The sequence below is a fragment of the Coregonus lavaretus genome (assembly GCF_964263955.1).
Source record: "Coregonus lavaretus genome assembly, contig: HAP1_SCAFFOLD_1204, whole genome shotgun sequence".
Classification (NCBI taxonomy): domain Eukaryota; kingdom Metazoa; phylum Chordata; class Actinopteri; order Salmoniformes; family Salmonidae; genus Coregonus; species Coregonus lavaretus.
In genome coordinates this window covers 80,441-94,816 of record NW_028159553.1, presented here as the reverse complement: position 1 = coordinate 94,816, position 14,376 = coordinate 80,441, and the positions used below count along the sequence as shown (strand labels likewise).

Here is a 14,376-nt window from a genome sequence, read left to right as displayed (position 1 = left end):
CTCTGGTGGACATTCCTGCAGTCAGCGTGCCAATTGCACACTCCCTCAAAACTTGAGATGTGGCATTGTGTTGTGTGACAAAAATGGACATTTTAGAGTGGCATTTTATTGTCCCAAGCACAAGGTACGCCTGTGTAATGATCATGCTGTTTAATCAGCTTCTTGATATGCCACACTTGTCAGGTGGATGGATTATCTTGACAAAGGAGAAATGCTCACTAACAGGGATGTAAACAAATTGGTCAACAAAATATGAGAGAAATACGTTTTTTGTGCATATGGAACATTTCTGGGATTTTTTATTTCAGCTCATGAAACATGGGACCAACACTTTACGTTCCGTTCATTTTTTTGTTCAGTATACAATGGCGATTTTACCGAAAGATCGCAATTAATAACATTTGTCTCTTGTATTGACTCCTATTGCAAACAAAGAAACCAAAAGATCGCTGTCTCTTTGATTGAAATACTGATTTGACCAAAATTTCCTTCGAATGGATGATGAAAATAAACGTTTAGTAACATTTTGCCAAATAATTTTACTATAATAATTATTAACATGCTATTTTCTAGTCTCTGATGAGTTTCCTTGATGAGGTGAAATCACATCCTGTTATGTTACAATGGCGCTGTTCACATTCCAATGTTATTGCACAGTGCGCATTGTCTTCCCCTCCCCACTCCTCTTTCATTACACACGTTCTGGGTTCACTGCAGAAAAAAACAAAATGGCCTCCAGCTCTGCTGTGTGCGCAGACAGCCAGGCTGAGCCCTCACACGCTACTAACTGAACACATATCCAAGCCACTGTAGTACTACAGTGTATCAAGTTACATCACCTCCATGTTAATAAATTATTGGTTCTGTATGCCAATTTTACATAGATGGTTTTGTTCGTTTTTATTTGTATAAAAAGTTGGTTAAGTTTGCTTTTTACAAAATGTATTTCTTTTTCAAGGTAGTTATTATGTACTTCCTCATCCATCCCACATCATTTTGTGTTTGGTTATGCTGATCAATTAGGTTAAATGTATTTCGTTTGGGTATATTTTCTCCTGAAGCTCCCATGACGCGGTTCAAGCTAATCCTCCGCTGTACTATATACTACAGCCTTTACTGATTGATGTGGTCCATAGATTATTGGTTTCTGGTCTGTGATAGGTATAAACTGCCCACTGTATACTTCCAAACTGGATGAATAGACTCCTCATCACCATCTTGTCCTTGCTTCAAATGTTTGTATTGTCTGACCAACACTAGTGATTTACTAGGCTTGTACTGTGTTCTGTTCATAGCTCACAACAATTCCAGACGGGTGTGGCCACACAGCAGCACAACAATTCACAGTAAAATCAGGAAAGGCTTGAAAATTCATGGGCACATCTGTGATTGGAACGCATTATAAATATCTTTCTAATGATCTGCCCATTCCTGAATTCATCCGTATGACAACACAGGCACTGGCAAACATCTCAAACTACTTTAAAAATGTCACACCCTGGCTCTGGGACTCTATTTGTTGAGCCAGGGTGTGTTTATTCTATGTGTTATATTTCTATGTTGGGGGTTCTAGTTTGTCTATTTCTATGTTGGCCTGAGTGACTCCCAATCAGAGGCAACGAGTGTCAGCTGTTGGCTGGTTGTCTCTGATTGGGAGCCATATTTAAACTGTCTGTTTTCCTTTTGTGTTTGTGGGTTCTTGTTCCGTGTTCGGTCATTGTCACCGTGGACTTCACGAGTCGTTTATTGTTTTTGTTCGTGCTTTAATATAATAAAGTAACATGTTCATTCATCACGCTGCGCATTGGTCTACTTCTCCTTACCCTGACGATCGTGACAGAAGAACCCACCATAAAAGGACCAAGCAGCGTGTCCAGGAGCAGGCAGACTGGACATGGGAGGAAGCGCCGGGAAAAGAGATGGAGAGGTTGGCGATGGCCCAGGTGGGCAAATCGTGGTCCTGGGAGGACATGCTCTGGGGCAAGGGACCTTGGGGTAGGATTAAGGCCCTGGCGAGAGAGGAGCAGCGGCGTCAGCAGTGTCATCGTCGGAAGGACGAGAGGCAACCCCAAAAAATTTTTAGGGGGGGGCACACGGCATGGGCGGCTGGGCAGCAGGAGGCTGCCACAGGGCGATTTGGAGAGGAGGCCACCGGGTTTGGGGGGCCAGAAGGCAGGTTGGCGGAGCCTGGATGGAGAGCGGAACGAACTTCCCGTGCTCAGGTATGGCAGCATGGGACGGGGCAGGTTCCGTGGTATGCGGAGCGGCGTACTGTGCCACGAGTGGTCCGGCATAGTCCTGTACGTCCTGTGCGAGCACCCCGCACGTGTCGTGCGAAGGTGGGTATGCAGCCAGGACGGAGTGTGCCGGCTCAACGCTCGTGGTCTCCAATGCCTCTCCGCGGTCCCGGATATCCTGCTCCAGTGTCACGTGCTGTTATGCCAGTACGGGTACACAGCCCTGTACGTACGTCCTGTGCGGATGCCTCACACAGAGTGTGTGAGGGTAGGCATTCAGCCAGGACGGGTGGTGGCCGCTCTTCAGTCCAGGTCTCCTATCCGTCTCCACAGCCCGGTTCGGCCTGTCCCTGCTCCACGCACCAAGCCTACGGTGTGCGTCGCCAGCCCAGCCCGGCCTGTCCCTGCTCCACGCACCAAGCCTACGGTGTGCGTCGCCAGCCCAGCCCGGCCTGTCCCTGCTCCACGCACCAAGCCTACGGGGTGCGTCGCCAGCCCAGCCCGGCCTGTCCCTGCTCCACGCACCAAGCCTACGGGGTGCGTCGCCAGCCCAGCCCGGCCTGTCCCTGCTCCAAGCAACAAGCCTACGGTGCGCGTCGCCAGCCCGGCCCGGCCTGTTCCTGCCACTCGCACCAAGCCTACGGTGTGCGTCGCCAGCCCGGCCCGGCCTGTTCCTGCCACTCGCACCAAGCCTACGGTGCGCGTCGCCAGCCCGGCCCGGCCTGTTCCTGCCACTCGCACCAAGCCAGGGGTGCGAGTCGCCAGCCCGGCCCGGCCTGTTCCTGCCACTCGCACCAAGCCTACGGTGTGCGTCGCCAGCCCGGCCTGTTCCTGCCACTCGCACCAAGCCTACGGTGCGCGTCGCCAGCCCGGCCCGGCCTGTTCCTTCCACTCGCACCAAGCCAGGGGTGCGAGTCGCCAGCCCGGCCCGGCCTGTTCCTGCCACTCGCACCAAGCCAGGGGTGCGAGTCGTCAGCCTGGTCCAGAACGTTCCTGCTACTCGCACCAAGCCAGGGGTGCGAGTCGTTAGCCTGGTAAAGCCCGTTGCTGCTCCACGCACCAAGCCAGGGGTGCGAGTCGTCAGTCCGGTGAGGCCCGTTCCGGCTCCACGCACCAAGCCAGGGGTGCGAGTCGTCAGTCCGGTGAGGCCCGTTCCGGCTCCACGCACCAAGCCAGGGGTGCGAGTCGTCAGTCCGGTGAGGCCCGTTCCGGCTCCACGCACCAAGCTAGGGGTGCGCATCGTCAGCCCGGCCCGGCCCGTTGCTGCTCCACGCACCAAGCCAGGGGTGCGCATCGTCAGCCCGGTCCGGTCAGTTCCTGCCTCACGCACCAAGCCAGGGGTGCGCGTCGTCAGTCCGGCACAACCCGTGCCTGGGTCATCGGTGCCAAATCAGGTACCGCTCAACTGCTCCACAACGGAGCTGAAGCTAGCCGCTCCTGCTATGTCCAGGTCAGCTCCAGCCAGCGGGGCCAGACCGGACCAGGGGCGCTATGGGGGGTTGATTGGAGGGTGGTGGGCAAGGCCGGAGCCAGAACCGCCGCCGAGGAGGTATGCCCACCCAGCCCTCCCCTGTTTAGCTCTTATTGAGGCGCGGTCGCAGTCCGCGCCTTTAGGGGGGGGTACTGTCACACCCTGGCTCTGGGACTCTATTTGTTGAGCCAGGGTGTGTTTATTCTATGTGTTATATTTCTATGTTGGGGGTTCTAGTTTGTCTATTTCTATGTTGGCCTGAGTGACTCCCAATCAGAGGCAACGAGTGTCAGCTGTTGGCTGGTTGTCTCTGATTGGGAGCCATATTTAAACTGTCTGTTTTCCTTTTGTGTTTGTGGGTTCTTGTTCCGTGTTCGGTCATTGTCACCGTGGACTTCACGAGTCGTTTATTGTTTTTGTTCGTGCTTTAATATAATAAAGTAACATGTTCATTCATCACGCTGCGCATTGGTCTACTTCTCTCCCTGACGATCGTGACAAAAAAACTATGCAAGTATACAGGTAGGCAATTCCTCTAATTTGTCATTGTAAGTCCTTGTAAAATACTGCTAATCTTTCAATCATTAGGATTAGCATCAGGCAATACGAAGTAAAAAGTAAATAAATACAACTCGCCTGTCTTGCTACACAGCAGTGAGAGGATATGGTCAAACCAAAAAGTTAGCAGAGATGGGCTGGGTTCCAAGCCATAGTCCAAGCTACAGTTTTCTTTTATAACAAGGCCTTTCAATCCAAGTGCAGTGCTCTCATGTTCTGTTGCTAGGCCTATGCAAGCTGCATCCTCAGGCTGCCGGCATACATTTCAGAAACTCCTTTCAGATGACTATTTCAGTGAAAATTCCCTCAGCTTTCAGATCTCACCCAAGACACAGGCAAAGATAGGCTATCTGTCTCAGCAATGTTGAGTAAACATTGTACCTTGAATTTTACATTCACGACTGATTTGGCTGAGCTAGGTGGTCTGGAGGAATCTTCAATAATTCCTTCACTTACTTTTCACTGCCTCAACAAAGACGAATGACTGTTGACAGCCTCTGAATAATTAGACTTTTGTTAATTGGACCCGATCCAAACCTCAGGTGTGTTTTTCAATTAGTGGCAAGGCGGGAGGAGCCGTGCAACATGATCATTAGATTACAGGCAACATCCACCCTGAGCTAATGGGTAGAGCTGCCGCTTTCAAGGAGCGGGACTCTAACCCGGAAGCTTATAAGAAATCGCACTATGCCCTCCGACGAACCATCAAACAGGCAAAGCATCAATACAGGACTAAGATCGAATCGTATTACACCGGCTCCGACGCTCGTCGGATGTGGCAGGGCTTGCAAACTATTACAGATTACAAAGGGAAGCACAGCCATGAGCTGCCCAGTGACACAAGCCTAGCAGACAAGCTAAACTACTTCTATGCTCACTTCGAGGCAAGTAACACTGAAACATGCATGAGAGCATCAGCTGTTCCGGATGACTGTGTGATCACACTCTCCGTAGCCGATGTGAGTAAGACCTTTAAACAGGTCAACATTCACAAGGCCGCAGGGCCAGACGGATTACCAGGACGTGTACTCCGAGCATGCGCTAACCAACTGGCAAGTGTCTTCACTGACATTTTCAACCTCTCCCTGACTGAATCTGTAATACCAACATGTTTCAAGCAGACCACCTACTCCCTGTGCCCAAGAACACCAAGGTAACCTGCCTAAATGACTACCGACCCGTAGCACTCACGTCTGTAGCCATGAAGTGCTTAGAAAGGCTGGTCATGGCTCACATCAACACCATTATCCCAGAAACCCTAGACCCACTCCAATTTACATATCGCCTCAACAGAACCACAGATGATGCAATCTCTATTGCGCTCCACACTGCCCTTTCACACCTGGACAAAAGGAACACCTATGTGAGAATGCTATTCATTGACTACAGCTCAGCGTTCAACACCATAGTGCCCTCAAAGCTCATCACTAAGCTAAGGACCCTGGGACTAAACACCTCCCTCTGCAACTGGATCCTGGACTTCGTGATGGGCCACCCCCAGGTGGTAAGGGTAGGTAACAACACTTAGAAAGGCTGATCCTCAACACGGGGGCCCCTCAGGGGTGCGTGCTCAGTCCCCCCCTGTACTCCCTGTTCACTCATGACTGCATGGCCAGGCACGACTCCAACACCATCATTAAGTTTGCCAATGACACAACAGTGGTAGGCCTGATCACCGACAACGACGAGACAGCCTATAGGGAGGAGGTCAGAGACCTGGCCATGTGGTGCCAGGACAACAACCTCTCCCTCAACGTGATCAAGACAAAGGAGATGATTGTGGACTACAGGAAAAAGAAGAGGACCGAGCACGCCCCAATTCTCATCGATGGGGCTGTAGTAGAGCAGGTTGTGAGCTTCAAGTTATTTGGTGTCCACATCACCAACAAACTAACATGGTCCAAGCACACCAAGACAGTTGTGAAGAGGGCACGACAAAACCTATTCCCCCTCAGGAGACTGAAAAGATTTGGCATGGGTCCTCAGATCCTCAAAAGGTTCTACAGCTGCACCATCGAGAGCATCCTGACTGGTTGCATCACCGCCTGGTATGGCAACTGCTCGGCCTCCGACGGCAAGGCAATACAGAGGGTAGTACGTTGCCCAGTACATCACTGGGGCCAAGCTTCCTGCCATCCAGGACCTCTATATCAGGCGGTGTCAGAGGAAGGCCCTATAAATGGTCAAAGACTCCAGCCACCCTGGTCATAGACTGTTCTCTCTGCTACCGCACGGCAAGCGGTACCGGAGCGCCAAGTCTAGGTCCAAGAGGTTTCTAAACAGCTTATACTCCCAAGCCATAAGACTCCTGAACATCTAATCAAATAGCTACTCCTCTTTTACACTGCTGCTACTCTCTGTTTATTATCTATGCATAGTCACTTTAATAACTCTACCTACATGTACATATTACCCCAATTACCTCAACTAACCGGTGCCCCCGTACATTGACTCGGTACCGGTACCCCCTGTATATAGCCTCGCTATTGTTATTTTTACTGCTGCTCTTTAATTATTTGTTACTTTTATTTCATATTTTTTTGGTATTCTTTCTTAAAACTGCATTGTTGGTTAAGGGCTTGTAAGTAAGCATTTCACTGTACGGTTGTATTCAGCGCATCTGACAAATACAATTTGATTTGATTTGATTAGTGTTCATATCCCAGTGTTGATCAGAGCCAGTTTGTGGTATTGTCGCGTTTTACAGTTCATTTTCAAAGATCCTCATTGGACTCAATAGGAGAAAATATTGGTAGATATGAAGATATCACCTTCCTGTTCAAGGTCCTGTTCTTGTTCCTGTGCCAATGATGATTCAAGACCTTCTTCACTTGTCAGACAAATGTTTTTATACATTCGGACTGGTAGCAAAGCATTGCTGCTAACACAATACTTAAGGCTTCTAGCATTGTCACCCAACTGTTCAGACCCTCTCACTTCCTACCACACAAATACCTAGGCATGAATATCAAAAAATGAAAAATAAATAAAAAAAATCCTAATACGAAACACACAATGACCAAATACAGCGCCATTGTCAGAAATATTGTTACAAAAATAACTTTAAAAACCTTATATTATCTACGTTTTGGAATCATGGTTAGCATAGCATTCTCTAGCGAATAAACAAAAACTAGAACAGTAGCTAAGTTAAATACTGAAGTGTAGGCCAAGATACTAGTCAGAATAGAGTAACATGGCTATAGGTGTTTAACATTCTTTAAAAAAAGAAAGAAATTCAAGTAAACCTTGAACAGGAGTAGTCTGGAGAAGTAGGCCTTCTGTTGGACAGAGGTCGTACGCGTGATTTGTTTGGCTGCGTTGATTGAGGAAACTAGCAACAGCAGAGGGAGGAAGGAAAAAAGCGGGAGGGTGAGGGGGGCTGAGGTTGGACTGTTCCATCTGTTTCAGCATAGTGTGTTCTTTTGCAAGGTTGTGCACACCTGCGCACAGTGAAACCATCACAGTCTCAGCCTCATAGCTCATCACAGCCAGCACAGGCAACACTGACCGAGCACAGGCTGACAAACTGTAACACCCTCAGAACAAAAGGATGGTAACAAAATGATTTTCTACCTTTACGATTTACCTCAGAATGGCCATCTTAAGTTACTACAACAAATGCAAAATAGACTACTTTTTTAGTAACTTTGGAAGAAGCATGCAGCACAGACTGCTTTTTGCCCGCAAAAAAACAGGCTAGCAGCACAGCCAGTAAGTGTACAGCCTGACATTCATAGCACCACCCCTCCCCCACCCACCCTAGCAGGCTGCAGCTGCATGGAAAATTACAGCCTAGCAAGGACTAAACCATTCTGACAGAGGTAAGGGGGAGGAGAGTTTTTTCCAACTAGAGAGGGAGCTAGAGAGATAAAACCGTGTAATTAAACACCAGAAATCTAGACTACTTCTGTCATAAAATGAGAACGCAAATGAAAATAAGGACCTTTCACTGTAATGTTCAAAAATTGCCTGAGAGAGCATTGTCACCCAACTTTGCAGACCTTCTCACGTCATATCACACAAATAGCTAGGCATGAAAATAAGAAAATAAATAAAAATGTTTTTATTGGCTTGCGAAAGTATTCACCCCCTTGGAATTTTTCCAATTTTGTTGCCTTACAACCTGGAATTCAAATTGATTTTTTGAGGATTTGGATCATTTGATTTACACAACATGCCTACCATTTTGAAGATGCAAAATATTTGTTTTGTGTGAAACAAACAAGACATAAGACAAAGAAACAGAAAACTTGAGCGTGCATAACTATTCCCCCCCCAAAGCCAATACTTTGTAGAGCCACCTTTTGCAGCAATTACAGCTGCAAGTATCTTGGGGTATGTCTCTATAAGCTTGGCATATCTAGCCACTGGAATCTTTGCCCATTCTTCAAGGCAAAACTGCTCCAGCTCCTTCAAGTTGGATGGGTTCCGCTGGTGTACAGCAATCTTTAAGTCATACCACAGATTCTCAATTGGATTGAGGTCTGGGCTTTGACTAGGCCATTCCAAGACATTTAAATGTTTCCCATTAAACCACTTGAGTGTTGCTTTAGCAGTATGCTTAGGGTCATTGTCCTGCTGGAATGTGAACCTCCGTCCCAGTCTCAAATCTCTGGAAGACCGAAACAGGTTTCCCTTAAGAATTTCCCTGTATTTAGCGCCATCCATCATTCCTTCAATTCTGACCAGTTTCCCAGTCCCTCCCGATGGAAAAACATGCCCACAGCATGATGCTGCCACCACCATGCTTCACTGTGGGGATGGTGTTCTCGGGGTGATGAGAGGTGTTGGGTTTGCACCAGACATTGCGTTTTCCTTGATGGCCAAAAAGCTCAATTTTAGTCTCATCTGACCAGAGTACCTTATTCCATATGTTTGGGGAGTCTCCCACATGGTTTTTAGCGAACACCAAACGTGTTTGCTTATTTTTTCTGGCCACTCTTCCATAAAGTCCAGCTCTGTGGAGTGTACGGCTTAAAGTGGTCTTATGGACAGATACTCCAATCTCCACTGTGGAGCTTTGCAGCTCCTTCAGGGTTATCTTTGGTCTCTTTGTTGCCTCTGATTAATGCCCTCCTTGCCTGGTCCGTGAGTTTTGGTGGGCGGCCCTCTCTTGGCAGGTTTGTTGTGGTGCCATATTCTTTCAATTTTTTAATAATGGATTTAAATGGTGCACCGTGGGATGTTCAAAGTTTCAGATATTTTTTTATAACCCAACCCTGATCTGTACTTCTCCACAACTTTGTCCCTGACCTGTTTGGAGAGCTCCTTGGTCTTCATCGTGCCGCTTGCTTGGTGGTGCCCCTTGCTTAGTGGTGTTGCAGACTCTGGGGCCTTTCAGAACAGGTGTATATATACTGAGATCATGTGACAGTTCATGTGACACTTAAATAAAGTCCACCGGTGGACTTTATTTAACTAATCATGTGACTTCTGAAGGTAATTGGTTGCCCCAGATCTTATTTAGGGGATTCATAGCAAAGGGGGTGAATACATATGCACGCACCACTTTTACGTTATTTATTTTTTAGAATTGTTTGAAACAAGTTATTTTTTTCATTTCACTTCACCAAGTTGGACTATTTTGTGTATGTCCATTACATGAAATCCAAATAAAAATCAATTTAAATTACATGTTGTAATGCAACAAAATAGGAAAAACGCCAAGGGGGATGAATACTTTTGCAAGGCACTGTAACCTTAGACACCATAGTCGAATGTAGCAATGTTTGCGAGTTGTAAAATTGGACAGATATCAATCATTACAGGGATCAATCATTCTCCATGTGCCTTTAGACCAGCAGGGCTTGACATGAGCTTTTTTAGCCATTTTTTACTTGTCCAAAAGATGAAATCACTTGTTCAAAAAAAAAAAGGTCTGTGACAATTTTTACATTTTTACATCATGGAACCACTTTACAAAATAAAATGCATTACAATATTTTTTACCATTGAGAATCAGACGAAAATGTAGGCCACACTCTTTGCATATTCAAGGCTGTCTCAAAATACAATACGGCCCCTTTAAGGCTCTCCTGGAGGATGGTTGGCCATTCTTGTTAGCCTATAAAATATTGCAACATTACAATTACAACCAAATACTTTTTATGTCTTAATAAAATAATTGCCTCCAGGGCTCGTCCCGTCATCCCTGGGACGACAAACAATACGTTTACGGTTCAAAACGGATTCTGGGAGAGTTCTGGGATGACAGATCCTAAATTCATTGCAGTTTAAAACATTTAAAAAAAATAATGAGGCTGATGCAACAGATCAGACCGTTTAGCATAAAATGTTGCTAAAGTTTGATTTTTTCATATTATAAGCTCAACTATTGCGCACATGGCTGTAGGATATGCGCAAATGTTCTAAAATGCAATTAGCGGGAAAACACCAAGTGGTTTCATGTGACAGAGATGAAAAAATCCATTCGAAATGAAGAAAGAGGGGAGATCTAAAGATGCACTAATTAGCATTGGTTACTAATATGACACATAAAACGTCCAAGTTTTAAACAATTACGTTCATGGTTAAATGGTTTCAAAATGCTGACCGCCTCTGCTCAGATTCAAGGTGTGTGATCTGCGGTGCGCAACAGGCACTGTCCTTCACTCTCCGGTCTTGTGACCATTTGATCTGAACGAACCCTGCGTCGAGTAGCCTATGTCAACAGAATCAAGCCTTTAGATGTTAATGTTAGGCTAATTATCCTTCATTATATTTGTCAAACATGACGGCCGCTTAGCCTATATTTCTGTAATTAAAAGTCTCATTAAAGTTTGGCTACATTTTCTGGCGTCTCCCTCGTGTCCGCATTGGTTTGGACATGAGGCTGTAGCCAAGGTGCATATCACCTACACTTAGACATGTAGCCTTTTTTATTGATGTACATTAAAAATGTATTAGAATACTATGCCAATTGGCCTCTCTGATACAATTCTGATCAGAGTAATTGTTTGATATTGTGAATTTTGTGTAATTTGTTTTACTTGTCCATTAGGACAACTTAAATCTATATTGTTCTTGTCCGACAATTTTTTACAACTTTTCCCGGACAAGAGGACAAGCATTAATGTCGAGCCCTGACTAGTATGGATAGAATAGATAGAGAAGATACACAGGTAACACAGATGAAAACACACAATTTCTGAGAAGAAAGTGTGATAATTGTTTAGAAATAAGTATTTTAATTAGTTAATAGGCCTATAATCACTAATACCAATACTATGATAAGGTAAACACAAATACAAATGTCTTGATCATTTTTTACTCATTGTTGAGAGGCAGGTCTAAACTGTTTTCTGTATCTTCCATAGTGCTTGGATTATGAGATGAAACCAAAATTAGATCATTGAAAAATGCTGCTGATATTACCAGTTATTCAGTAGAACATTAGCAAGCTAATAGCTCACTGCATAGTATGCCCATCCCCCACTCCCTTCCTCTTTCATAGATTGCGTGAGGACTGCCTGCAGAAACTCAAAATGTCCGCCTGTGCTGGTGCTGTGCACAGCCAGGCTTAGCACTTGGCAGTTGTTGACTGAAAAATCCACTTGAGCAGGAGGACTAGGGAGTTTAAACTCCTCCTACTTTTAGGTATCATTTTACTCTTCGCATAATTATACCTTTACTGAAAGATCGCAATTCATGACATTCGTCTCTTGTATTGACTCCTATTGCTAACAAAGAAACCAAAAGATCGCTGACTGATTGAGATACTGATTTGAGCAAAATGTCCTTCGAATGGATGATGAAAAATTATATGTTTAGTTACATTTTGCCTCATAACTTTACTATAATAATTGTTGACATGTTATTTTCTAATCTGATATGAGTTTCCTTGATATAAAACAAATAAGGTGTAATCACTGCTATGTTACAACAGCTCTGTTAACATTACAATGTTATTGCACACGTAGGCTTTCCCTCACCACTCCTCTTTCATTACCCGCGTTCTGGATTTACTGCAGAAAAATCAAAATGTCCGCCAGCTCTGCTGTGTGCGCAGCCAGCCAGGCTGAGCCCTCACACACTGCTAACTGAACACATATCCAATCCACTGTAGTACAACAGTGTATCAAGTTACATCACCTCCATGTTAATACATTATCTGCTCTGTATGTCAATTTTGCATAGACTGTTTCGTTAGTTTTTATTTTTATAAAAAATTGGTTAAGTTCGCTTTTTACAACATGTATTTGTTTTTCAAAGTAGTTATTATGTACTTCCTCATCCATCCCACATCATTTTCTGTTTGGTTATGCTGATCAATTAGGTTAAATCTATTTAGTTTGGGTATATTTTCTCCTGAAGCTCCCATGACGCGGTTCAAGCTAATCCTCCTCTGTACTATTTACTACAGCCTTTACTGATTGATGTGGGCCATAGATGATTGGTTTCTGGTCTGCAATAGGTGTAAACTGTCCACTGTATACTTCCAAACTGGATGAAAAGACTCCTCATCACCATCTTGTCCTTCCTTCTATTCCTTTGGTAATTTTTGTCTCCTCTGACCAACACTAGTGATTGACTAGGCTAGTACTTGAGTAGTACTTGGTATTCTGTTCATAGTTCACAAAAATTCCAGAGGGGTATTTTTTTTTTTTTTTACCTTTATTTAACTAGGCAAGTCAGTTAAAAACAAATTCTTATTTACAATGACGACCTACACCGGCCAAACCCGGACGACGCTGGGCCAATTGTGCGCCGCCCTATGGGACTCCCAATCACGGCCGGTTGTGATACAGCCTGGAATCGAACCAGGGGGTCTGTAGTGACGCCTCAAGCACTGAGATGCAGTGCCTTAGACCGCTGCGCCACTCAGGAGCTGTGCGGTATGTGGCCACACTGCAGCACACAATTCACAGATGTGTAAAATCTCGAAAGGCTTGAAAATTCATTGGCACATCTGTGATTGCAGATAAATAAAAAATAAAAAACTTGTCTTGCTACACATACCCCTCTGGAATTTTGGTCAAACCAAAACGTTAGCAGAGATGGGCTGGGCTCCAAGCCATAGTCCAAGCTACAGTTTTCTTTTGTGAATGTTTCTCCTTTTAAACAAGGCCTTTCAATCCAAGTGCAGAGTGCTCTCATGTTCTGTTGCTAGGCCTATGCGAGCTGCATCCTCAGGCTGCCGGCATACATTTCAGAAACTCCTTTCAGATGACTATTTCAGTGAACATTTCCTCCGTGTCACGCCCTGGCTCTGGGGACTATGTTATGTTGAGCCAGGGTGTGTAAGTCTATGTTTATTTTCTATGTTGGGCTGAGTGACTCCCAATCAGAGGCAACGAGTGTCAGCTGGGTGTCTCTGATTGGGAGCCATATTTAACTGTTTGTCTTGCACTTTGTGTTTTGTGGTTTCTTGTTCCTTTTGGTTTGTTTATCGAAGGACTTCACGTTTCGTTCTTTGTTTTGATCGTGTGATCTAGTCAATAAATATAAATATGTTCACCCGCAACGCTGCGCCTTGGTCCTCTCTGTTCGACGAGCGTGACAGAAGAAACCACCTTAACCAGATCAAGCAGCGTGTTCAGGAGCCATCGCTGGCAGATCTCCGTGGCAACCTCGACTGGATCAAGCAGCGTGACGAGGAGAGAGGATGGACGTGGGAGGAGATGATTGCGAGTCTGGCAAGAGGGAGGAGAGACCCCCAGGAAATTTTTAGGGGGGGGCTCACGACGTCGGGCCAGCAGGTGTACGGGTTAGAGCGGTGCAAAGCGTTGGCAGAGAAGGCCGCCAGGTTAGGGGGGCCACTGGGCACAGAGGAGAGGGAAAGTGTGGAGGCACGGCGAGAGGTACTGGGGTGTGTTACCAGTCCGGTCCGGCCCGTTCCTGATCCCTGCGTGGGGCCAGTGGTGTGTGTCCCCAGTACGGTCCGGCCTGTTCCTGCCATTCCCACCAAGTCAGTGGTGCGCGTCGTCAGCCCGGCCCGGCCTGTTCCTGCCATTCCCACCAAGTCAGTGGTGCGCGTCGTCAGCCCAGCCCGGCCTGTTCCTGCCATTCCCACCAAGTCAGTGGTGTGCGTCGACAGCCCAGCCCGGCCTGTCCCTGCTCCACGCACAAAGCCTACGGTGTGCGTCGACAGCCCAGCCCAGCCCGTTC

General features: G+C 46.2%; 1 protein-coding gene across 4 annotated transcripts in view; it reads right to left on the bottom strand.

The window, feature by feature from the left end:
- The window catches only part of LOC311122726 (activating transcription factor 7-interacting protein 1-like), a 62,152-nt gene that overhangs the window by 33,446 nt on the left and 14,330 nt on the right, over positions 1 to 14,376 (bottom strand). The window contains exon 1 of one of the 4 annotated variants that reach the window (XM_084197053.1): positions 7,515 to 7,542. The exons of the other annotated variants lie outside the window; for them this stretch is intronic. The gene's annotated coding sequence lies outside the window, so the exon portion shown is untranslated. Of the gene's footprint in view, positions 1 to 7,514; positions 7,543 to 14,376 lie in introns of those variants that run through there. 4 annotated transcript variants of the gene reach the window in all.